The sequence below is a fragment of the Bombus vosnesenskii genome, unplaced genomic scaffold (genome assembly GCF_011952255.1).
Source record: "Bombus vosnesenskii isolate JDL3184/JDL3185 unplaced genomic scaffold, Bvos_JDL3184-5_v1.1 scf7180000015711, whole genome shotgun sequence".
NCBI lineage: Eukaryota > Metazoa > Arthropoda > Insecta > Hymenoptera > Apidae > Bombus > Bombus vosnesenskii.
In genome coordinates this window covers 1,141-28,110 of record NW_022884114.1, presented here as the reverse complement: position 1 = coordinate 28,110, position 26,970 = coordinate 1,141, and the positions used below count along the sequence as shown (strand labels likewise).

Here is a 26,970-nt window from a genome sequence, read left to right as displayed (position 1 = left end):
ATATATTTATCGATACACTTGCACGCGTCTCAGCACCTTCTACACCCGACTCTTCATCGACGACTATTAACCGACTGACTGTTTACATTCCTTTGTTTCGAGACGCTGCGCACACACACATACTTCCACACACTGATATATACATATAAATATTTCTACTACTGAACTCAGTCCAGCACAGAAAATTACACATATCTCAACAGCCTTATATTTTGATCTATACCCCGTCTTAGCCGCCCATCGAGGATTGATGAGAAAATGCGGCCTAGCATTGGGCCGATCGTAATTGGTCGCCAGTTCTCGACCATATTTCCATCTTTATTAGCCTTCCATGCGGTCGGAAAATAGGAACTATACCATAATATATTTGTCGGGGATGAAAGAACACCGGAGCCTTTGGAATTTTGGATAATCCCGCAACATTGTAACCTAGAGTCTACTATAGCTGTAAGTGAACAATTGTAGTTATTCAATCCGATTGTAATTGTTCGAGAGTTGTGATAATGAGCTTTGGCTCGAGGCGACAGTCAGTCACCGAACGTAGCCGCGGTCACAGGATGAACGCTTTGTCTAACAAAAGCATGGAATAATTCTATAGCTCTCCTTAAGAAGGAAATAGTTGTAACACTCGACAGTAAACATTCCAACGGTCCCTGTCCCGTAGCTCGCCACACGCAGACCCTGTTCTTCGAGTAAGATGATCGAGTAAGATCGATCGTATATATATATGTAACTATGCATTAAATTTGAAACGTATGCGATGTATTGAAAGTTTTAAAAGTTTCTTTCAAGTTTCAGATATTTAATCTAAATTAGAGATATATTAGTAAAACATGAAATGAAATACATATATTTACATTATAATTTTTAAACATATTCGTATTTTTAAACATCATTAACTAAATTTCTAAATAATTAAGAATATACTGCTTCTTATTAAATAGGTACGAAATGTTTTTATTAGCGAGAAGCTATTAAAAGTGATGGGTGACAAATTGTATCGATATACCACAAGTTGACGAAGTATACCAGTAATAATTTAACAAAGCAAATTCTTCACTGCGATCTTCGAGAGAAATTCCTTGGAATTGGAATTGTTGTAACGAACGCAGCTGCATTTATAACATGCGACATAAGTAAACTCTTTTATATACTAAGCTATTTGATTAATGCTAAGTATGTAAGAAATATAAAAAGCTTTTAAAATCATATATTTATCATTGTACTATTGATTTTCCTACCATTTCGAAATGTACAACTTTGAGAGTAATTACTATATCTTCGTTCTTAAATAATGGAGCAGGTAGCGAAAAAAATGAAGGAAAGGCGGAGAAACGATGCAGAATATTCATAACGTGCACGTGATTCATCTGCATGTTTCAGTTTTGTTGTATATTTCACAATCGAACATTTTCTTTTCTCTTCTATCGTACTCTTGTATCTTGTGACGTGACTGTTTCTCGTGGAAGATAAGAGCAAGACGAAATGCGGTTTCTAGCATTTCGCAAACAAAAAAGGACGAAACTGTTCGCTTTTCTTCTGTTTTCTTGTTTTTAAATAGAGATGAAAGATAAAAAGACATATCTACAGAATTTATTCTATTTCCATTACACTATTTTCATCTAAATCAATTGGCTTGCTGAATAAATTCTTCTTGTTTACAGGCATAGCTAATAGAGATTTGGATAGTCTAATATGGCTTATTTTCATTCTTTTTCTTAGCTCTAATACTTTCTTTAAATCTGTCTCGCCAAACCTTATAAATTTAAAATTATTCGCACACTGTAATTCATTATTCCAATTCAATAACATTTCACACTGAGTTGCATTTAAAATATCAGAAATTTCTGAAAAATAAAGGAGGGTTTGTACATCAGGATATATTGAAAATAAATTTGGCTGTAATTCTTTACCTATTCCACGTGTATGATATTCTCCTAGTTCTTTCTACTCTAATTATATGTTCCTTCCTAGCATGCTGTCTCCTCCTGTTGCTACCTATAGACCTTTTAATAGTAATTTCTTCCATTTCTTCATCATTTCTTGCTACATACCTTTGGATCAAATATAGAACTATAACTAATCACATCTTTAATGTACAATCTCTGTATCATCGTGTGTATACATTTTTGTTTTACCTCCGTTTCTAACAAACTTGCAGTTATCTCTGGAGTATAGGGTCACACGCCTGGAATCATATTGTTTCTGATCCACGATATTTTCTCTCCTATTGAATTCTGTTTTATCAAGCAGGACATTTCTGCCTTCTGTCTATTTGATATTCTGAAACAAAACACATTGTCCATTTCCTTCTGTTACGCCATGCGGCTTGCCATAGATCATATTCTTCACTGTCGGTCGCGGCACTATAATGTCACAGACGGATCGTCGCGGCTGCCCGGCAAAATAAACATTGTAGTGGCAAGCGCATGGTTCATTAAGCAGAGCGACCTCCAGAAACGTCGATTCGTGGCCGTCATTTGATCTGGCGTAAAAGACGGTGGCGTGATCCGAAGGTAGTGGGGGTCGCTTTCCAGAAAGAATCAGAACGTTTCGAGAAGCCAAACAGTCTACACATCCTTTGTATCGCGCATTCCATAGTAACATTTCCTTTGTTGTTCATTTATATTTTATAGTTAATAAGTTGTGCAATAAACATTAATTTAGTTGTGTTGATTCTGTGAGATTTCATTGAACTACCCTTATTATCATAATCGAGATAAGGGAATCGATCAGTTCGTGGCGTCGATTGTTCAATCGTAACGAGAACTTACAACTCTCGTTGACGTGATATCTCGCGATCGCGTCTCTCCGCGAATGATCGAAACATTTTGGTCCTTCGAGCCGGATCACGTGCCAGTGAAGAGTGCACTTACCAGTGACCATACAGTGCCACGTGACTTTATCAAAACCAGCAGCGGAAGCAGGAGCATCCACCACAGCGAAACCAGTGACGTCAGGCGCGTCATCTTCGAAGAAGCACATCCCATTGGCAAGGGAACGCAACCACGCAGCCTTCCGTCGCAGCTGGACAATCATCAACGCAACGAATTTCACAACTTAACATACACGCGACCTCGCGCCGCACGACAGTAAGGTAAGCTCGTTCCTTATTTCAACCATCTCCTATCCTCGGCAACGATGACGAGCGAAGACCAACTCATCTCTCTGCGTCGGAGACGAGGCTATTGTAGCGGCCGATTCACATATTTATCGGATCGACTGGACGAGTACGAGCAATCTGAGAGTCAGCAAAATTCCTTATTAAAGAATTACGAGAAACAACTGACCGAAGTTGCGAGTCAATTCGAAGCGATTCAACTCGAATTAGAAGTATTGGACGAGGAGGGACAAGCGCGCGGCTTCGAAATAAGGGATCAGTACGTCGCGGTAGACACAAGGCTACAAAATCTTCTGAGGAACGCGCAAACAGCTTCGCCGTCGACATCCATAAACCCTCCAACCTGTGCATCATCCGCAAGTTTAAATCCGATATCCATTAAGTTACCAGATCTTCGGCTCCCTATCTTTGACGGAAGCTTAGAAAAATGGAACACGTTTTATGATACCTTTTCCTCCATAATCGATAAAAATCCTAGTCTCACTGACATACAGAAATTCCATTACCTGCAGTCCGCCCTGCAAGGAGAAGCAGCCGATTGTTTAAACGCGTTACCCCTTAGTAATGTAAACTACAGTCAGGCTATTGCCGTTCTCAAGGAAAGTTTCGAATGTCCACGATACACAGCTTTCAGTCACTGCATGGCAATAATTGATTATCCAAGGATAACCAAGGAATCTCCAACGGAATTAAGGCGCTTAGTCCACACATTTAAACAACACATATATGCATTGAACAAATTAGGAGAATCCTACCCCGATACCAGTGCTATGCTCAACAGCCTCATCCTCTCGAAAATACCACTAAGTATCCAAAAGCAATGGGAAATGACGCTGCCCAATAACGAGGTGCCTCCGTACATTCATTTACTAAACTTCCTAGAGAGATTAGCACGAAGCTCCAAACCGATCACCACAGTCAGACAAACAAGAGAATCACCGGAACAAACTACTCCTGTCCGTCAACGCGCATCACGAGGGCATGCACTTACGGCGACACAGGTTACTCCAGCATGCCCCACCTGTCAAGGGCCACACCCCATTTGGAGATGTGACACCTTCAAAACCAAATCCCTTCGCGAACGCATTCGGGAGGTCAAAAGGGCATCACTATGCCTCAACTGCCTCGGGAAAGGGCACACAACGAAGCATTGTTTCGCAGGATCATGTCGCGTATGCGGAGAACGACATCATACAATGCTGCATAGGACAAAACGCCATTCAGGGTCTCGTTCCAGCACGTCCAGCCCGAAATCTTCCCCATCAAATAGCCGATCCACAACACCTTCTTCACCACCCTACGTATCACCCACTCGTCGCAAAAGGCACACAACAGACCACAGATCGGAAACACCACGAACAGCCGCGTCTGCAAGTCCACCGCCCAGTGACAAACGAACACACAACCAATGACGCCGACGATCGACGACTCCGTTCATGACCGAACATATCAAACCAATAGCATCCGAATTACTGGCCAATGATCTAGTCATCACAGCGCAGATTAATATTTTGAATGATAAACAGCAACCAATCCGTTGTCGAGCGTTGCTCGACACCGGATCCAGTATGAACTTCATTACCGAGGAATTAGCAAAATCGTTAAGGATAAGGCAAAACAAATGTTCGGTCCCGATCGGCGCTCTAGATACCTTGACAACGACCTCTAAGCGACACATCACGGCCACGATCACTTCCACTGACGGTACATACACGCGGACATTAACGTTCCTTATCATTCCAATCATATCAACCTTAATTCCCAGCGAACCCATCGATCGTTCGACACTTTAGATACCAAAAAATCTCAAATTGGCCGATCCACGATTTCATTTACCAGCTCCGATAGATGTACTATTAAGCTCAGGTTCAACACTCGCGTCGATGTGTGTGGGACAAGTCAACCTCACGCAGCCAGACGAGCCTGGACTGCGTCTGCAAAAGACGCGATTCGGATGGGTAATCGGGGGGAGTCCAACTTCCCAAACCGCTACAAACATATTTCACACATCCACGACGACTTTACAAACAGACCTCGCGCGGTTTTGGGAAATCGATGAAGGACCCTCAATTAAACATATCTCAGAGGCAGATCGACGATGCGAAGAACACTTCCAAGCCCACACCCGACGCACCAGCGAAGGACGATACATCGTCGCTCTACCTTTCAACGATCAGCTTCAGTCACTCGGATCCTCTAAAACGCTGGCAATTAAACGGCTCGCCTCACTCAATCGCCGATTCCAGCACGACAAACGCTTCGAATCAGAATATCGAACGGTAATACAGGAATACCTGGCGTTGGGACACATGACGAAGGTCAATGACAACCACTCCGACGACAACGGATACTATTTACCCCATCATGGCGTGACCAAAGCATCGAGTCAAACCACCAAACTCCGTGTAGTTTTCGACGGATCGGCACCAAGCACTACCGGAACCTCCTTAAACGATACACTTCACACAGGACCCAAGTTACAGGAAGATTTATTTTATATATTAATTAGATTCCGCGCTCATCAATACGTACTCACCGGCGACATCGAGAAAATGTATCGGCAATTCCTCGTACGACCAGAGGATCGGAAATATCAAAGGATATTATGGCGCAGCGCGAGTGGAGAAACAGAAACATATGAGCTTAACACTGTAACGTTCGGTTTATCCGCAGCCCCGTATCTAGCTATTCGGTGCCTCAAGCAACTGGCAGAGGACGAAGGACATCGATTTCCACGTGCAGCACAGGTACTGCAGCGGGATTTCTACGTCGACGACGCTCTCACCGGAGCTGAAACGAAGGACGAAGCCCTCACGCTCAGAACAGAACTCACCAATTTACTTCAACTGGCCGGCTTAAACATACGAAAATGGGCGTCAAACGATAATGACTTATTACACGGACTCTCCTTAGAAGAAACAAATCACCAACATTTTTTGGGCGACTCGCAAACCTTGAAGACGCTGGGAGTGTTATGGAATTCATCCGACGACTCTATTCTTTACTCGGTCGAAGTCAAACCCACGCCGTCTCGAGTCACGAAACGAATCATCAGCTCGGAGATTGCAAAAATTTACGATCCGCTCGGTCTGCTCGCACCGGTGATTGTTCGGGCCAAGATGCTACTTCAACGAATATGGTCGTCGAAAATCGATTGGGATGAATCACTTCCGATCGAGTTACATACAGAGTGGGAAAGGTACTATGCCCAATTACCCTTATTAAACAACGTCAGGTTCCCACGCAAGGCAATAATCGAGTCCGCAATGGAAATTGAACTGCATGGTTTCTGCGATGCCAGCGAAAAGGCTTACGGAGCCTGTATTTATCTTCGAACCCTTAACACCAACGGCCGTGTTTGGACCCAACTTTTAACCGCAAAATCGAAAGTCGCCCCACTCAAGTGCCAGACCATTCCTCGGCTTGAGCTGAGCGGAGCACTCCTTCTTACGTCCCTGATGTCGACAATACAACAAGCCCTATCCCACAAAATTACTCGAACTATCTATTGGACCGATTCCACTATCGTCCTCCATTGGCTCAATACATCACCTCACACCCTTAAAACATTCGTCGCTAACAGAGTCTCCGAAATTCAAACAAAAACCAGCATCCGTGATTGGCGCCACGTTCCTACCGACGACAATCCCGCGGACTTAATATCACGCAGCCAAACACCCGAAGAGTTTCTGCGCCCAACCATCTGGCAGCACGGTCCTGCATGGCTCTACCAGTCGGAAGGCTATTGGCCGACATGGACGCTAACACCGCAAATCGAAGTACCGGAGCAGAAGGGGGCGATTTGTCTGTCCACAAACCCCCCCGATTACTGTTTGTTGCAAAGGTATTCATCCTGGCCCAAGTTGATACGAATCATAGCTCGTTGCCTCCGTTGGAGACAGAAAAGGAACCGAGCGGCACCCCTAACCGTTACTGAATTACGCATAACGCACAATAAACTGATAAAATTGTTGCAAAACATCCATTTCTCCGAGGAAATTCGCACACTCCAAAAAGATCGGAACGCGGCGATAAAGGGTAAGCCCACGCGACTCAATCCGTTCATAGACAAGGAAGGAATATTGCGAGTCGGGGGTCGACTCAGTCATTCGTCGATGACCTTCGCCCAGAAACATCCCATAGTATTACCTAAGTCATCCGTTACAACACGCATCATAGACCACGAGCACAAGATCCACATGCATTCCGGAACGCAGGCTACGTTATACGCAGTAAGACAAAGATACTGGCCCGTTGACGGTCGAAGTCAAGTATGGCGGGCGATCAAAGGCTGTGTCCGCTGCTGCCGCGCTCAACCACCGCCGGTAGAATACGTGATGGGTAATCTGCCGGAGGCGCGAGTAACGGAATCTCGCCCATTTACAAACGTCGGCGTCGATTACTGCGGGCCGTTCCACATCAAGGAAAAACGAGATCGTAACCGTCGTCAGATAAAAGTATACGTAGCCATTTTCGTATGCCTAGCAATTAAAGCGGTACACATCGAGCTCGTTGACGATCTCACTAGCGAAGCCTTCATCGCCGCTCTTCGCAGATTTCTCGCTCGACGAGGCTATTGCTCCACCATCCATTCTGATAACGGCACCAACTTCAGAGGAGCAAGCAACGAATTACGAGAGCTTCACGATTTATTACAATCGGACGATCACAAGGAAAAAGTAACCGCATTTTTAGCCGACAAACAAATCGAATGGCGCTTCATTCCCCCTCATTCGCCGCATTTCGGTGGGCTATGGGAAGCAGCGGTGAAGTCATTTAAACGCCACCTCAGGCGTGTAGCCGGCAACGAGTTGCTCACCTCTGAACAATTGAATACTCTTATCATAGAAATAGAAGCAGTCCTCAATTCCCGCCCGCTAACTCCTATCTCCACCGATCCAAATGATCTCCTAGTCCTCACTCCCGGACATTTTCTCATTGGCGATTCACTAATGTGCTTACGTGATCGAGATTTCAGAGACATTCCATCGAACCGACTCTCCAGATGGCAGCATATCCAACAGCTTAAACAGCATTTTTGGAACCGCTGGCATAAGGAGTATTTGAACGAGTTAACCAACCGCAATAAGTGGAGCAAGGGTGGACACGGCATCCAAAAAGGCACAATCGTCATCCTCAGAGAGGACAACGTTCCCTCCATGCATTGGCCTCTGGGCCGAGTTATCAAGGTTCATCCAGGCGCCGATGGTGTCATCCGGACAGCTACAGTTCAGACGGCAAAGAGCGTTTTGGATCGGGCCGTCAAAAGGCTTGTCCCACTGCCAATTCAACCCGATCTCGAGAAACCCGAACAACTAGCCACCGAGACGAACTAAGATGGGAACTTCAACCACATCTCGCTAATTTGATCGGTACCCTCTCAACGGGGGGAGGATGTTACGCCATGCGGCTTGCCATAGATCATATTCTTCACTGTCGGTCGCGGCACTATAATGTCACAGACGGATCGTCGCGGCTGCCCGGCAAAATAAACATTGTAGTGGCAAGCGCATGGTTCATTAAGCAGAGCGACCTCCAGAAACGTCGATTCGTGGCCGTCATTTGATCTGGCGTAAAAGACGGTGGCGTGATCCGAAGGTAGTGGGGGTCGCCTTCCAGAAAGAATCAGAACGTTTCGAGAAGCCAAACAGTCTACACATCTTTTGTATCGCGCATTCCATAGTAACATTTCCTTTGTTGTTCATTTATATTTTATAGTTAATAAGTTGTGCAATAAACATTAATTTAGTTGTGTTGATTCTGTGAGATTTCATTGAACTACCCTTATTATCATAATCGAAATAAGGGAATCGATCAGTTCGTGGCGTCGATTGTTCAATCGTAACGAGAACTTACAACTCTCGTTGACGTGATATCTCGCGATCGCGTCTCTCCGCGAATGATCGAAACACCTTCTTTATTACACAAAAGTATTATATAATCATATAAAATAAATGAAGTGTACATAACAAAATCACATAATTTAATAGTAATTGTATTTACTTTTTGGCTTTTTTCGTAATAGCGATAGACTTTCTGCTATTTGGGTGTATCATTTTCTTTGGCTTCAGGAATTCTTTTCTCATTGCAGTGGCCTATAAAAGACAACAAAATAAATTAGTTAAAATATTACCATGGCTATGAATTATTTCGATTATCCTAATCATCAACACTCCAACTCAGGCTATCCGTTTACTCAATGTATAATCATGCACAGGCGAATCGTCGACAGTATCACACGAATTAGTGCATTAGAAGCACTAATAGAGTAGACAAAACATCCTACATGCCACAGCTATCGAAACAATAACCAGATAGCAACGGATAGGCGCCTCTGATATACACCCGACGATAACCGCTTCAGGGGACTAAAACCTCAGTACAAGAAGTCTCCCAAATCAACGTTCTATACCTCTTTGTTATAACACCCTGAACCGTCACTCTGTTGGATTCATACAATAAATTTTACCACTATATCTAAAGTTTAATTCTTTAACTTATTTGTGAAACGTTCGAACTGCGACTCGAGGAGATCACCGGTGATTTGTCAATTTCGTGATTTGTTGTGTCTCGTATATGATAACAGCAACGACGGCGACGCCTATCGATAGTAAAAGTAATATCGAAGTATACCTTCCTACCATGACATTTCTGGGCTAACAAACTTCAAAATTGGTTTCTTTTGTTTCAAGATATTTTTAGCTATTTTTTTTTAATCTTATAATGATAACCTATTTTAAAATGTGCAATGTTTGATAAATGTACATTAGTAAAATTTCATACGAAGAAAGTTTTTGGGAATCCGTATTATATTCAGCGAGCAGAAAACGAAGACTTGACGGAAGTTGACAACAATGGAGATAAAAGTCTTTATCGTAATATTGTTTTTATTGATTTTAACGTCAGATGGAACGGGTTTCGACAGAAAACGATCCACCAAATTTCAAAGAGGTAACGAGCAAACTTCAAGTAAAAACGAGCAGAAGTCAACACCCGATTATTATTATTACTGCGACTCAACAGAGTTTGGAGTAGTATTATACAAAAGATTCCGTATTTGCGTTCTTGTTCGCCGTGCGACATGATAGAAATTGATTTCTCTTCCGCTTGTATCAGATGCGGGATGTTGGTTGATCCTTTTTCACCGGTCTCGATTATCCTATTTCTCTTTATTCGCCTATTTTTTAAACACAAATATAGATTTTTTACGATTATTTATATTGTTCATGACATCATTTGACGAATTCTTCGAGAACTTCGCAAGGGAACCAAGACATAAATGATATTTAAAATGTTTATAGCAGTTCTGAAGTAAAGAGAAGCGATATTAGTTTGAAATGATGGATCATTTCAATGACTTTATTATTTATTGCCTTAATAGCTATCTACATATTATTTTAGTTGCGTTTTTCTTTTGGATCGGAAATGACTATCCTGTGTTTCGTCAATAATTTGTCTTGCTTCTCTTGGTGCATTTCTAAATGTAGTATTGACATAAATGAATTTTTTACTGCAAGAGTTAACATCACTTTTTTTCGACTTCTCTTTTAGGTTACAAGAGTACAAAGCTATATATAGGCCAAAACATGTATGTATCTTTCGATAAAAGATAAATTTTTATTCAAAACCTACGAGACTGCACGCAGATATTTCAAATTGCAGCGAATATTATCACGAATACTTCGCGTTAAACATGTTATATCTTTTAACATTTTCAGAGACGCGTAAACATCTGCAAGCTATTTATCACTTTATTCGATTGCATATTGTAGCGGCATATGAGTCATAGGACGATGCGAATCGAGAGTAACTCATGTTGTTGTTTTGCCTCGGGGCATTGATACCGTCTCGAGGTACGAAACTTGATAATAAACAAACTCCGGGCAGAACAATATCGCCGCTACGCGCAACCGTCAACCGAAGTCGAATTTAAATTCGTTAGAGGGAGATCGTTAGAAGAGTACTGCCGATAGTTTTAAATACATTTGACTACACCAAATATCAACTCGTCTCATCACTATATACACCAACGCGTTTAATCAACCTCCACATAATCGAGAAATGATTTCAAATTTGACCCACGTTTCTATCGACTTCGCTTTCTTCTTTATTTTGGAAGAAATGCACATTCACTATTTATCAGCTAAGCGAACTCGAAACGAATGAAAATTCCCAATCACCACGTAGACCAAAGCCTATCAGCCTTTTCCGAACCTGTAGGTTACAACGAGATTCTTAATTAATTAATTCGTTTCTTACAGGCTACAGAGTCTGAGAATAAAGAATTTTTTGACCGTTTTGTTACGACCTATGTTAAAACCACATCATAGGAATAAGATAATAATACAGATCGTAATCATTATATATCGGTACATACTATCAATTTGATTGTGCAATTAAATAACATAATATCAAAAGTAATCAAATGTTGGGATACTTTTGCGCGATAGTGTATATGTGTAAAATAATATGATTCTATAAATTCATTCACAATAAATCAAAAACAATGTTGTGTTGCTTATTCTAGTAAACAATCCAACCATTTAACTGTAAGATATTTGGAAAGTTCATGTAACAAGCATACAATATGCCACCCGGAAGGTACCAACTACGTTCCTCTATGAAATTAGTACAAATGTTTCAAGACTTATATATTATTAACATTTCACGCAACGTTTTTATAAGATACGTTAATCCGTAGAAATGACCCGTCGCAGTAAATTTATACATAGATCAGAGTTAGAAAATACAAAAGAACGATATTTTCTCTGAGTATACGAAGTTAAAATGGTGTTGGACGCAAATTAATTGGTTGGAAAGAGGCGCCTTGAAGCGTACTAAAAGAGGTAGCTTACCTCGTTGAAATACCATGGAACGAAACCCTGTTGGGCAATGGGCATTCTGCTGTAGCCTGGAATTCCTTTTGCTCCCGTATTCTTCTTCTGTTTTCCGTGGTTTTTGTTACAACACTCGCGACGTTTTCATTCAAACGAACACACAACGCATAAACGGAGAAAAACAAACGTTGAAGGTTGCGTCGCGTCACGCGAATCACTGACGCTACACTTATACGTTGGAAACAGGAACGAAACCGACGCAGGTGCAACACGGGGCCCGTGAAATGTAAACTATCGAACTACGTATAATAGCACACGAAAGTATTTCTATTGTTTGTGTATATATATGTGTGTGTGTGTGTATATTTGTGTGTGTGTGTGTGTGCGCGCGCGTGTGTATTCATATATATATTATAAATTGGTTATATATATATATATATATATATATATATATATATGTATAAGATTTATAAAATGAATGCTCGGTAAAATGTCTGTGATAAATAATACCAATTAAAATGGAAAAATTTTTAATTGCATTGCTTCGACTATACATATACATATACTTAATGTGACTTACTTTGTATGAGAAAAATTCTGTTTGTCAATTCGATATCGAGAGCTGATAATGCTAACATACGATGAAACGATAACAGAAGAATCCGAATATTCAGAACTTTTCACGATATATGTTAAATAATATTATGAAATAAATTAAATAGTTACCCCGCATTGCTTCCAGCGTACGTGTTCACGATTCTCGGCGAAACCGAATATGGCAGCAGGAAATCAACCAATCACAACTTCGGAAGAAAGTAAAGCGCGGGAAGAAATCGCGGCATCCAGCTTCCTGCGAATCTATTCTCGATCTCGATGTAAGCAGTAATCTTTCGATAATCGTTTTGCAAAATGGCGTGTCTTAAACGAAGTGTATAGTAAAATTCGTATTTGAGAGACGCATAAATAAACGATATCAGGCTATTTCCCGCGAGAAATTCACGTTCGGTTGCAACATAACATGTCACGTATGTATTTTCGTCGAAAACTGATTTCGAGGGACGTGTATATGTACGTATCAAGTTACTTGGCGAAAGTTCAACGACAGACTGTGACTTTAAAACAGTATGTATGCCTATGTTTGTTGTCCGAGAATTGGAAGAATCTGTCATGTTTTGTTTACGTCGGCTGTAATGGAGTGGTGTTTTTGTCTTGTGGTAACTGAATGTCTCAAACAACAAACTCGAGATTTCAATCGATCTTCGAAAAGAAGTCATACCCATTGGCCTTGGGTGAGTTGTGATTTCATTAACTTTTTAATTCATAATTGATAACATAAGGTTATTGTAAGACCGATGAAAATATGGATAGCAACCAATTGCAATTGAATATCTGGCCTGTCTTGCATTATTGAAATTTTGCAAGTCACTAAAGTTACCAGCATTAATATGTTCCCTTGCACAAGTTTGACGATAAAACAAATGAAATTTTACTAATTGCAAGTTATTTGATTATTCTATTTAACGAAAAATTATAAAATCATAAAATAGAATTCTATATAACCTGTAAATCGTAACTTGTCAATCTACTAGTACATATATTATAAATTGGTAAACTTTTGTGTGTGGGGGAGGGGGTGCTAGATGTAACACTGATACGACATTTTGAAAAAATATTTAATTATAATCATGAAAGGCGTTATTGAAATATTGAGTTTTTATTAATGTTCCTTGCAACTTCGAGTTTGCGTACTATATTTAAAATGTACATAAGATATAAAGTATATTGACAAGTAACAGTCACAAAATTGTTTCAAATGAGGATAATCATCCTAATATCAACTTATCAATTGTGATCTGATAAACAAGAATTCAAAATACAGTTAAACTGTGTTCTACATACAATAATCTTTTTCGGAGGAGATTTAAATATATGAACATATTGTGATATTTTGTCCATAATAACATGAATAATATAAAGTTTCGTATTACATATACTCTATTTTTTAATATATTCTGCATATCTCATTTTATGACAACAGACAAGCAAACTATATTCCCATTATAAGCTTCGCTCTAATTTCGCATCGTTTCACCTGAATATATCGTGAAATTTCATCCCGTCAAAATTTTGCGTCAATCTTTTTTATCTTAAAGGATTAAAGACAGTTGCAAAACGCCACGGTGTTTCGGGGTTTGTTTAAATTTCCGCCAAATGAAAAATGGTAGTTACTAACGGCACGTCTGGTTACAATTTTCGTTTACAATTCTTTTGGCGAGTAAATATGACGTACTGGGTCGATACTAAGTAGTCGGTTGTCCCTGAAATTTGAACTGTTGAGAACGAGGTAATAACAGGGCGACTGGTTTGTTGCTGTGTAACGTATACACGTTTCTGAATAGTTTTCTACTTTAAATGAAATTAACTGCTACCCGACGGAGTTTCGACGTAGCGATAAACACGCCACTGAAAAAAGCGACGAATGGGAATGGAAAATACGTAAAGATTTTTTTGACAAAATAAAGAATCATTTTGTCAGATTTCAAGAAGAGTTTGGGTAAATTCAATTTATGCTCTTTGCTACTTGACTTATGTTTATAACACTAAAAGTTATCTTTACAAGCAGCGAAGTGATTTAGTTTCATCCGTAGTTCGGTTGCTTCCAATTTTTTCATTTTCACATTGTGTAAATTTCGACCAATTGCGGGGAGACGTAATCGCGAGGAGAGACGTCAACGGGGGTCGTAAATCCCCGTTACGATTATAACAATCGACACCACGAATTGATCGATCCCCTGATTTCCGTTGAGATAATAGGGGTGATTGAGTTTGTATAACACTGTGATTCACAGAATTATAAATTATATATTTCCAACACTTAGATTACACTGACGTAGAGAAATAAATAGTTAACAACTTGTCGCACGAAGATGCGATAGATATGTACGCTAGAGCAGGGCTCTTATAATGGAAATTAATGTATTAATGGACTTAGCACTATAATATATTTAGGAGAGAAGATGTGTGTTCGACAACACCGAGAACCGACAAAAGGTTTGCGTGAAGTATGCGACTCTCGCGCTTTGTGTAGACTGCCGCGTTAGGCGTTAGGTTTTAGACTGTCTGTCGCTCTTTTTCTAATACGGAAGAAAAGTTCGGTGTGGGTGTGCCCCTGTGCCTAAAGAACGCGGATTCGTTGTTCCCACTTTCGTTAGGAAAAGTGAGGGCAACGAACCGCGGTGTCGATTGGTCATGACCTGCACTACGGCTCGAAGGGATGAGTAGGGAGTCTCCTACCATCGTGGTGAATAGATGACTGTGTGCGTGAGAAAAACCTAACTTGTTTTATTACAGGGCTATTCGGATTTTCCTAAGGGGTACATACCCGCTTTCTCCGTGTTTTAAGTGCGACTAATAAACCCAAGGACCTCTCTAAAAACCGACTGTGTTTCGAGAATATTTTTAAGCTTTAGAAATTCTTCAAGACAAACGGATTGAAGACACATGGCGAAACAATACAGGGAAGTGAAAGTTATGGTGGGTCCTTATGTGAGGGTCGAAGTGACGTTACGCAGGTCGGTTGTTGTCCGGTCGCGCCGGCTGGCGTGCAGATGTTTTAGGCGGCGTAACACATTGCGTATTACAATATTGATGTTAAAATATTATTATAGAAAAACATGTTAGCAACTTAATTTTCTATTTGTTCGTTTCTCTGTTTTCCTTATTCTGCTTTTGGATTTGTGGTGGATGATTTAAATAATGACGTGACGAGTTGATACTTGATATTGTCGAATATATTTAAAATTATTCTAAATACAGAATTAATCGCACGTGAGACAAAGATTTTGTAACGAATCCTAGCGGCTGCCATTTGTCGTTCACGCGCTGTTGCCGATACCGGATGCGCTAATGTCACGTAAAATAACAAAATCAAAAAAGAAATTTGAGGTGTAAATAAAAAAAAGAAACTTTATTTTTTTTTCTAACAACAATTCACTTTACAATCCACTTCCAAACTCTAGGCGTGACTTTCCAAGACTGAAGCTCTTATGATTTGACTTTCGATCGAATCCGATTACTTTCTTTTGTCATCCCTCAACATCCCCACCATGCATTTGCATTTGCTAGGCGTCCGCGACCGTTGCCACGTGCTCTTTCTTCTAGAACCTTCGGCGGAAGGACCGTTGGGATGTTGATGGTTCATTAGACACTTCAGCGATATTGCCGCCGATTGTCGCCGAGTGCCGCCACATCTTTATCTCCATCGTCAGTCCATCGGATTTGAAGTATGCCGGTCGTGACACTAACATTGTGGCGTCAGAGACGATGCGTTTTGACTCGCGAAAGGCGTTTTCGGTTTGCTTCGACCACTCGATTCGCCGCGAACAGCTCGTACGTATCTTTGTTCGCGGATCCGCGTAGTTTGTTGCACGGGTATACGTTTATATTGACACCGGTGTTCACAAGGAAAGAGATCCTTGGTGCCCTGTCCGTCACGAAAATGCGACGGGATACTAAAGCCATCGCCACATGCCGCGTTTACGGACGGCTGGTCTCGTTTCACTGGGTCCAGTTGCAAGGGGCCCGGCACTTCCTTGCGCGGTCTCGAAAGGTCTCGTGGTAATAGCAGAGACCAGACTTCTGCGGTCTATCCTTCGAACTTGATATCAATCTTGCCTTCCGTATGTAGAATAACGATGTGAGGTAGATAGTGGGTGAAGGTGCCCACAAGAAATACTCTTGATGTTCAACAAAAAAGTTAATTAAATTATTAACAATCAACAGTCAACAATTTATGATCAACAATTAACGACTAACGATTAACTGTCAACAACGATTAACGATTAACGATGAACGATCAAAAACAATTAACGATTAACAATGAACAACAATTAAGGATTAACGATTAACGATTAACTATCAAGAGTCAATAATCACGTATCTCTAATTGTGTTTGCTTCGCTATGACGCTTAACCTTTCGCACTCCGCAGCTCGGGGCAGAATGAATCTTTGATTCGAAACCAAATGGATTCTTTTCTTTGTTGCCCCTCGATATCTCCACTACGCACGCGTTCATTAGATGTCCGCAACGGTTGCCGCGTATGCATTCTTCCGAATATTCGGCGAAAGAACTGTAGGGATATCAATGGTACATTAGGCGTGTCGGCCTTACGCTTTGAAGGTATAGCGCTTTGTGTCGCGAAGCCGTTGGAAAGTTCCATGGTCGAGTGCCACCACAGATGCATGACGATTAGATACAAACGCTTCAAGTATTACAATTAATAGCTGATACAACTGCAACAAAACAGATTTCCTTTATGCAAGACTACTGAAATTACACAGCTACAATAAAATAAGGAATACGTCTGTACTATGGGAAACATAAATAAATATACACATAGTAGCTTATACAACATGTATGTGGAGGACGATTAAACGCGTTGTTGATTAATGACCAGACGAGTTGATACTTAGTGTAGTCAAATGTATTTAAAATTATTTGCAGTACAGAATTAGTCGTCGTTCGCTTAGTGTTGCTCGATATGTGTATACAAGGTAATGCTTACGTTCGTTCGATATTAATTCACTATAAGAATGTTCGATACTAACTGTCTTAACGATCGTGTTCTTTTATTTATACTCGGGGGAGTATCGAAAACTTTAAATTCAACCTCGGTTGACGATTGCACGTAGCGGCAACATTGTTTTGCCCGGAGTTTGTTTATCGTTACGCTTTGCTTGTCACGTAAAAGTAATGGGAAAATAATAATAAAAAAATGTTGGGTTCTTGAACCAGAGTTCGAGATACCTCTATTCTATAATAGGATTACAAGTGTGCGATTAAACTGTTACCGAAAGACTGAAGCCTCGATCAAGAACCAGCCCTTCTAGATGTTCGTTTATCTTATGCCTACGTGCCGAATTCATAATCCTTTATTTTGGGAGTCGGTGTCGTGTGCAAGGCGGTTCAGGTTTCCTGAGTCGGTTGAAGATATTTGTTGACGTTACATTCCCCCAGTGTTAGAGTGCGGCTGGTCCTCCAGACTCTTATTTTCGGTGTAGTGCCTCCTTTTGTATGCCCTTTTGGAATCTTACATGCCTTGCTTCGAGGATGACTGAATTGGTGTCTTCAGGTAATTCTCGTAATGGTTGTATTTCAGGTGTGGAATATGTGTTTAAAGGTGCGCTCTATTGGTCTAGAGATATTGCTTATACCTGTGTCTTTTTTTTTCTTTGGTTTTACAACATAATACGCGAATACATAATTTGGAAGGTAGGCATTTGCTTATAATATCGAATAATCCTATTTTGTTAAATATACATATGTTCCTAGTAATGCTAGATCAATATAACTAATAATTTATAAGACACTTAGTTCCTATTTCTTAAGACTTCTAATTCTATGTTCATAATTAAGAGAGTTTACTTCGTTGGAAATTTGATTGAGGTGCATTCTATACGATTATACATTATTAATGATTTTTGGAGCGTTTTCAATTTTTGTTAGGATTTCTTCTAGACTGTCAGTTAAGGGTAAAGCTATAGTTTTGAAATTTGTTTTGTAAGTTATATTGGTTTTTAAGTTATTGTTTTCATCAAAAAATTTATCTATATTTTTATTCATTAATTCTAAATTATCGTTATCCAGAGTTACAAATAGACTTCTAGAAATGGATCCAACAAAATTCAATGACCCTCTTCGGTAACAAGTGTGTGTCATAAATTTAATATGCATGATTACATTGTCTAAATTTCTTTTGCGAGCGCGTGTAATCATTTCATTGGAATACGGGCATTCACTTTTAAAATGTTCTGTTAACATTAGTCTAAATCTTTTAATTTCGCTGAGTTTTGCATATATATCCTTAATGTCTAAACCTATAATTACGTTTACGGATTCGCTATATAAGTATGCATGAGCTAATTTTTCTTGATATATAGAACTACCATTAAGGGGTATAACGTTTAGCTTAGCTAACTATGAAGAAGGTGAAGATCGTCCTGGAAAGTAAGGTTTAATACGGTTACCATGTATTTTCCTAATCGAGTGATTTACTATTATTTCATAATAAGGGGCTTTTCACTTTTTCAATGGTGTATGGCCCTGGCCATTTAGTATCTATCTTGTGTTCTTTATGATCGTTATGAATTAATACTAAATGTCCTTCTTTAAAAGTGGATTGAGGTTTGGCAATTTTAGAGAAGTTTCTAATAAATTTTCTATAGTATCCAGCTAGCCCAAGGAATGATTTTACATCTGTAGGATTTTTTGGTAGTTTGAAATTCTTTACTGCTTCTATCTTTTTAGGGTTAGGTTTTACTCCATCTGCTGTCACTACATGTCCTAGATATTCTAATTCGGGCTTTAAGAATTCACATTTATCTGGTTGTATTCTTAGACCTACTTTCCCGAGTCTTTGGAATATAATGACTAAGTTTTTAGTATGTTCTTCTATCGATTGCCCGAATATAATGATATCATCGAGATAAACGAAACAATGATTGTTAATCAAACCTCTTAACGTGGTATCCATCATTCTTTGAAAGGTAGCAGGTGCGTTCTTGAGCCCGAATGGCATTCTATTATAGTGGAAGTGTTCTTGTGGTGTGCTAAATGTAGTGTATTTCTTTGAATTCTCGTCCATGGGTATTTGATGGAACCCTGAGGATAAGTCTAAAGAGGAGAAATATTTCTTATTTCCTAGCTGTGATAGTATATCGTCAATGTCAGGTAGTGGATACGCGTCTTGGTCTGTTAGTTCGTTTAACTTCCTAAAGTCAATCACTACTCGCCACTTTTGTTTCCCTGATGCGTCGATTTTCTTTGGAACGACCCAGACAGGAGAGTTATAGGGAGAGTCGGAGGGTTCTATAATCTCTTTGTTTAACATTTCAGTCATCTGTTTATTTATTTCGGTTTTATGATGTTCGGGAGGACGGTAGGATTTTACGTTGATGATCTTGTTAGGTAGATGATACATTTACACTGTACACGTGAATGTGTGTGTAAGCGTCAGAGGGCGTCCAGGTCTCAGTAGAGACAAAAGACGATTGGAGGCTGTTAGGAGAATCTAGAGGAGGTGGTTGACAACAAGCGTGCGTGCAAGAAGGTTATCGAAGTCTTCAGAGTGTAATATATATATGTATAGCTGTTGTGTGCGAAATAAAATAAACTATTTGTATTTTCGAATCCTCTCTATACCTTAACATGGTAGCAGAGCGTGGTTACTAGTTTTGCAAGCTATTTAGTGCGTGGTTTTTAGTCTTGCGAGTTTAGTAAGGGAAGAAACGTTCAAAGAATATAAAATAAAAGAAAAAATACTTCAAGCACGTAGGAACGCTTGAGTAAAGAATAGGAAATCAATTAAAATGGAGAGATCGGAAATTATGCTATCGATATTCGATGGTGAGGGTTACGGTATGTGGAAGAAAAGAATAACAATGTTTCTGAGATATAAAGAATGTGATATTGTTATAACTAGAGTGAAGACTGAAACAGACAATCCAGACTGGGACAAAAAGGATCTGAAGGCGATAAATATAATTTACAGTGCCTTCTCAAATAGACAATTAGAATATATTAGGGAAGAAAAAACAGCGTATGAAATAATGAAAAAGTTCGACGAAGTGTACTTGAAAGAATCGACGGCACTAGATCGTGTGCAGAAGGAGATTGGAGAAGATAAGTCTTGATAAATACAGTGATTCAGCATCGTTTTTTAGCGATCTTGAAAAATTAATAAATGAATTAAAAGGTGCAGGCGCAAAAGTGAGTGAGAGGGAAAAGCTGAATTACATGATAAATACGTGTTACGTCGCGTAACTCTACCTAGCCCAGGCCACACACCGCGGGTAAGATGGCAACCAGATGTCTTCGGATACTCACTGCGTACCCTCAATAGTCTCAAGTATCTTCCATAAATCTTAGGAATTTCCTAGTCGAGGTCCTTCAAACTGAACAAACGTCTGTTTCCAAAGCATTTCTAAAGACCTTTGTCTACTACGGCTTGACAAGGGAAAGTTGGTTTTTCTCACGTATGATGCAACTTTCCTCCCACGAACCACTTTCTCTCGAGGGCGGTTAAGACCCTTCGTTTAACCAATTAACAACGAAGACTATTTCCCTCACTCTCTTAGTCAAAATAGTCACCAACAAATCCGATGGTCCCGTGCGCTAGACACACCCATCCTTAGCTTTCCTCCGCCACAGCATCGTCTCCGAACATCACTGACTTTACATCCTTCGAACAGTCAACATCCTTCGACCGGGTTTACACCCGAAGATCAGTCAGTCTCAATCAAGCATCTGGTCAAGCGGTCAGCAATTCGAATACAGTGAGTCGACAAATCCATCAGTATACGCGATAATCCGTCTAGAGACTCAGGTCGCACTCATTCGTAGTCATCTCATAACAAATATTCATTTTGTGTTACACCGAAGTTGTTGGTTTGTGAAAATATATAATAACCTGTTAGCAACAGCGTTATCCTTCATTTAACTACCCTTATTATCCTAAACGAAATAAGGGATCGAGCGATTCGCGGCGTCGATTAGCAAATCGTAACGGGAATTTACGACTCCCGTTGGCGCGCTTCTTCGAGATCGCGTCTCCCCGCGAACGTGCGAAAACAATACGTTACCCGAAGAGTATAGCTACATAGCGGATATAATAGATGCAGTGAAAGAAGAGAAACAAACGGTAGCGTGCGTGAAGAATAAAATAGAAATAGCGGAAAAGAAAGATAAGTCTAATCGAGGAGAAATGAAAACTAATGCCTTTGCTGCAAAAAAGGAAGGATGCTTCAAATGTGGAAGAGTGGGATATTTTGCATGAGAGTGTCAAAATGGCGTCCAAGCGGGAAGCAGTAACAGTTATCGGCGTGGGTCAACACGTGGTCGCAGCAGAGGAAGAGGAAACAAAGGCAATACGAACAGGGGGCGTGGAAACTTCCATCGTCAATCAGCAGCCGGCACGAGCGAATATGGCAACTCAGGAGCAGGCATATGGATGGCAACAGCGCACGCAGCACACAGCAGCGAGATGAACGAGATAAGTGGTAACGAAATAACATGCCTATTAGATAGCGGTTGTACCGATCACATTATTAACGACGTAAATTATTTTGATAAATCTATCGACCTTAAAGAACCGGTAAATATATATGTCGGAGATAAGAGGACACCGGTGCCTTCTCTCTGAAACCTCGGGAAAATCCATAAAAACATTGTAATTAAAATCTACAGTTGTAACTAAACGATTTGCCATCATTCTAACCAATTGTATTTGTTTGAGACTTGTGACAATGAGCTTGGGCTCAAGGCGACAATTAGTCGCCGAACGTAGCCGCGGTCAACGGGACGAACTCTCCACCTAACAAAGGCATTGAGTAATCCTATAGCTCTCCTTAAAAGAAAGATTTGTAGCGGCACGTGGCAGTAAACATTCCAACGGTTTCTGTCCCGTAGCTTGCCACACGCAGATCCTATTCTCCGGGCAGGATGTTTACCAGATGTCGACGCGTCTCCACAGTACGTGATCGGCTAGCCCGAGGACCGTCATAAACACTAATATCTAGTTACCTAAAATCCTTCAACAGATACACAGTCTTTGTCCCAGTTACGGGAAGACAGGAGAGACCTATTTTTCCACGAACGACGTCTCCCACTAGCAACCCTCCCTCAAGGGCAGCTAGCATCCTTTTCTAACTACCGATATGGAGATTGGCCAATTAGCAGCAACGTCAATTTCCCTTACTTTCCGAACGTAGGATGTCCCCGACGAATCCGATGATCTCGTGTCCTTAGACACACCCCGTCATAGTTTTCCTCTGGGGTATCACCGGGACGGAAAGTCATTCTCTCTTGCGGTCTCATCGACAAAAAAAAGGATTAACTCCTTACGGTCAGCGAATACTAACACAGAATCCGACTTAGATTTTTGCGAGTGCGTACGACTACCGTCCCGTTGTCCGCGGATTCGTTATTGAACCTAGGATCATTGTCATTAGTCTCTCGAGTATCTAATCACCACGGTTACTTGTCCAGTTCTATGGTAATCGTATTTGCACTAGCCAATGTCTTCTCTATTGCATAACGACGACGTGTAATCCAAACGAAGAGTCGCTTTACGCCCCTAACCCTAATTCTAATGTTAACCCGACATATATTTGGGCGATAATAGATCGATAAAGGCAACAAAAGTATGAAATGTTATAAGCTATTTTGAAGCATTTGAAAAACGAAATAAAATAAATATGAATAAAATTTTTTATGTGAAAGAAATGTCCGCAAACTTGATTAGTTTCGGCAAGTTAACGAATAATAATAATATGGTTATTTCAAAAGGAAATATTGCAAAAATAATAGATGAGAACAATAAACTTACAGCTTTAGCGGTCAAAGAGAATGGTACATATAAAATGAAAAGTATATTGAAAGGAAGAAGCACTTAGTAAACAGTGGCGAACGTAGTGATATGAGTAAAAAGGAAAGATGGCATAGGATGCTAGAACACGTAAATTTTAAATATTTAGAGATTTTGGGTAAAGAGCAGCTAGTGACTGGCATACCGAATGAATTTGAAAAGGAACTTTTGAAATGTAGGGTGTGTATAGAAAGCAAAATGCATAACTTACCTTTCAAAAATAATCGAACTAAGGCTAGGGAAATAATGGAAATTATTCATACGGACGTATGTGGTCCCTTTAAGACTACCGGATTCAATGGAGAAAAATATTTCATTTTATTTATCGATGATTATAGTAAAATAGCTAGGATCTATTGTATAAAATCAAAAGATGAGGTCTTTGATTCTTTCGTACAGTTCGTAAATGAAGCCGAAAATTTAACGGGCAAGAGGTTAAAAATATTAAGATGCGACAATGGTAAAGAATATTTAAATAATCGAATTTATAAATTTGCTAGGGATAATGGTATAAGAATAAATAATTGCCCAACATACGTACATGAATTAAACGGGACAGCGGAAAGGTATAATAGAACAGTGATGGACATGGCGCGTTGCTTGTTAGCGGAAGCGAAAGTACATAAAAGGTACTGGCCGGAAATAGTTTGTACAGCGGCATACTTGAAAAATCGAATATTAGCGAATACTATAGAAAGAAAGACACCTTTTGAAATATTCTTCGGGAGAAAACCAAGTGTTAAAAATCTACATCTATATGGAAGTAAAGTTTTTGTAAGAAGGCCAGAACAAAAAAGAGTTTCTAAATGGGATAAGAAGGCAGATATGGGAATTCTGTTAGGATATAGTGAAGTAGGTTAGAGAGTCCTATTAGGTGTAAAAATAACAGTAGCGACATGTAGAGGTCGTAGAAACAGACAAAAAATGTATCGGTTTTGAGGAGAATTCATTCGATGCAGTTAGCGACGATAGTAAAGATAATTATTTATTGGACAGCATGAATAAGGAAGAGTTAGAAAGTAGAGAAGATGAAAATGATAATAGTTTTGAAAGCTTAAAGATTCCTAGGAGATCTACACGTAATAAGAAAACTCCAGTAAGGTATCCAGAAAAGGAAAACAGTAGTGAGATTCACGCAAATTATTGTAGAGTAGATATCCTTTGCACATTTGAGGAGGCGATTTGTTGTGAAAACAGTGAAGATTGGAAACAGGCTATGGATAAAGAAATAGAGTGTCTCTATAAAAACAAAACTTGGAAATTGGTAGAGAGGGTAAAAGGCAAAGAAGTATTAGATGTAAAATGGGTTTACACGAGAAAATCAGATGACAAGTATAAGGCTAGATTAGTGGTAAGAGGATTTCAACAAAGAAACGTAGTCGTTGATGACATATATTCTCTTCTCTTCTATCATATTGTTGTCAAAATGGATTAATCATTCAGCAAATGGATGTAAAAACTGCCTTTTTAAATGGCGAAGTAAGTTCGGAGGTATATGTAAATCAAGCAAAGGGATATGCAGACGGAACGAATAGAGTTTGTAAATTATCGAAAGCGCATTATGGGTTAAAAGAAAGTCCGAGGGACTGGTATGAGTGTTTTGATAGGTATGTGACGACATTGGATTTTAAGAAGAATAACATAGAGTTGTGCCTATATACTCATGGAGAGGGGGAAAATGTTGTTTATTTGCTAATATATGTAGACGATTTGTTAATCTGTAGTAAAAACAAAAAAAGGATACAAAATGTAAAGAAGCTATTACCTGATAAATTTTAAATGAAAGATTTAAGTGAAGTGAAAGAATATTTTGGAATAAATATAGAGTATGATTATATAAAAAATGAAATGAAACTAAGCCAAACGAAATACATTGAATCATTAGCGAATAAATATAAATTACAAAACAGCAAATTGTACTGTACACCAACGGAAACAAATTTAAAAATAGAAAACGCTGAGATAAACAGAAATGACATTGGATACAAGAACTTAATTGGTGCATTGCTGTATATTAGTACAAATACCAGACCCAATATAAGTTATAGTGTGAATTATCTTAAGTAGATTTCAAGATTGTTGTAGCGAGACACATTTTAAATATGCTTTGCGAATATTGAAATATTTGTACCGAAATATTGAAATATTTAATATTAAAGATTTAAGGTTACATTAGAAAAGGAATGAAAAGTGTGAAACGATAGATTGTTATGTGGACGCTGATTGGGCAGGAGATCATTTAGATAGAAAATCTACTTCTGGATATGTAATTAAATTGTATGGAAATGTAATCGGTTGGAAATCTAAAAAACAAAGGTGTGTGACAAAAGCCTGGACGTATGCAGAGTATGTAGCTCTATCGGAAGCGGTGAGTGAATTAATGTTTATTAGAGAAATTATGAAGGTCTTCAATGTAAATCTAGACAATAACCCTGTAAAAATTTATGACGATAACTCTGGAGTGATAAGTATAGCAAAGTACGGAAATTTCACAAAAAATTCTAAACACATTGAAGTTCATTACCACTACGTTCACGAATGCTTAAAGGAAAATAAGATAAATATAATTTAAGTAGGTACAGACGAAAATACTACATAGGTTCTCTAAGAGGTTTTTCTATGTGCGATAGTCGAATCAAAGATTTGAATTTTTCGATTTGATCTACAGTGTTTATATTTTCAATAATGTTAGAAATTTGGACTGAAAACTTACCACCATTGATAAAGCATACTGGCGTTGGCTTTCCGTCGAAGTATACAATTTTTTGAACGATTTCTCCCGATGCGAGGGTTGGTTCTTGCTGCAGCAGAAGAGTATTATTATCTAATTTTAATGTTTTATTGGAGAGTTCGAATCGATATTGATTTAAACCGGGTAAGCCTAATATGACGTCTTCTATGATAGGGAAATTATCATCTACTAAGGAAAATTCTATCTCTTTGTTGAATAAATTTAGTTTAATTTTGGAATTGGATTCGTATTTGGAATGTTCCATGGAGAATTTCTATGTGTCTGGTATTATTGTTCTTCCTGGGTAGCATCCTCGTTTAAGCAAGTTGATTCCTGCTCCCGAGTCAACGAGAAATCGCAATCCTGGTCGTCCTAGTAATTGTAGTCGTATTGTGGGTAGTCTTCCTGAGGTAGCATTGTTAATTCTGATTGTTCTTGATTGTAGTTTATTCCTGGAGGGGCTTCTGTTTGAGGCGGTATTCGAAAATTTTGGCATTGATTGGCAAGGTGTCCCAATCGATTGCATTTGAAACATTTCGTTTGTGGCCTTTCGTTTAATGGTCGATTTTCAAGCTTTGTAAAATTATTCATTCTTGGTAGAATGTTTTGTGTGGGTGGAGTTTTGTTATTCATGTTACTTGTAATCGTGAAGCGGTTACCTACTGGACGAGACGTCTGGTTACGATAAGATGGTGGAGTGGTTGTTTGTCGTGTCATCCGTCTGCGAGCGTTGTCTTCGCGAAAGTATTTTTCCACGTCCATTGCCTTTTTTTCTGCATCGATGATGTTTGGGGGGGGGGATTAGCCAATAGCACGTGTCCTATTTCTGAACGAAGGCCTCTTACATAGTCAATCAC

The 26,970-nt window shown here is 39.5% G+C and overlaps 1 pseudogene; it reads right to left on the bottom strand.

The window, feature by feature from the left end:
- Window positions 1–1,578: 1,578 nt before the first annotated feature.
- On the bottom strand, window positions 1,579–12,208 carry LOC117241342 (annotated as a pseudogene).
- Window positions 12,209–26,970: the final 14,762 nt, after the last annotated feature.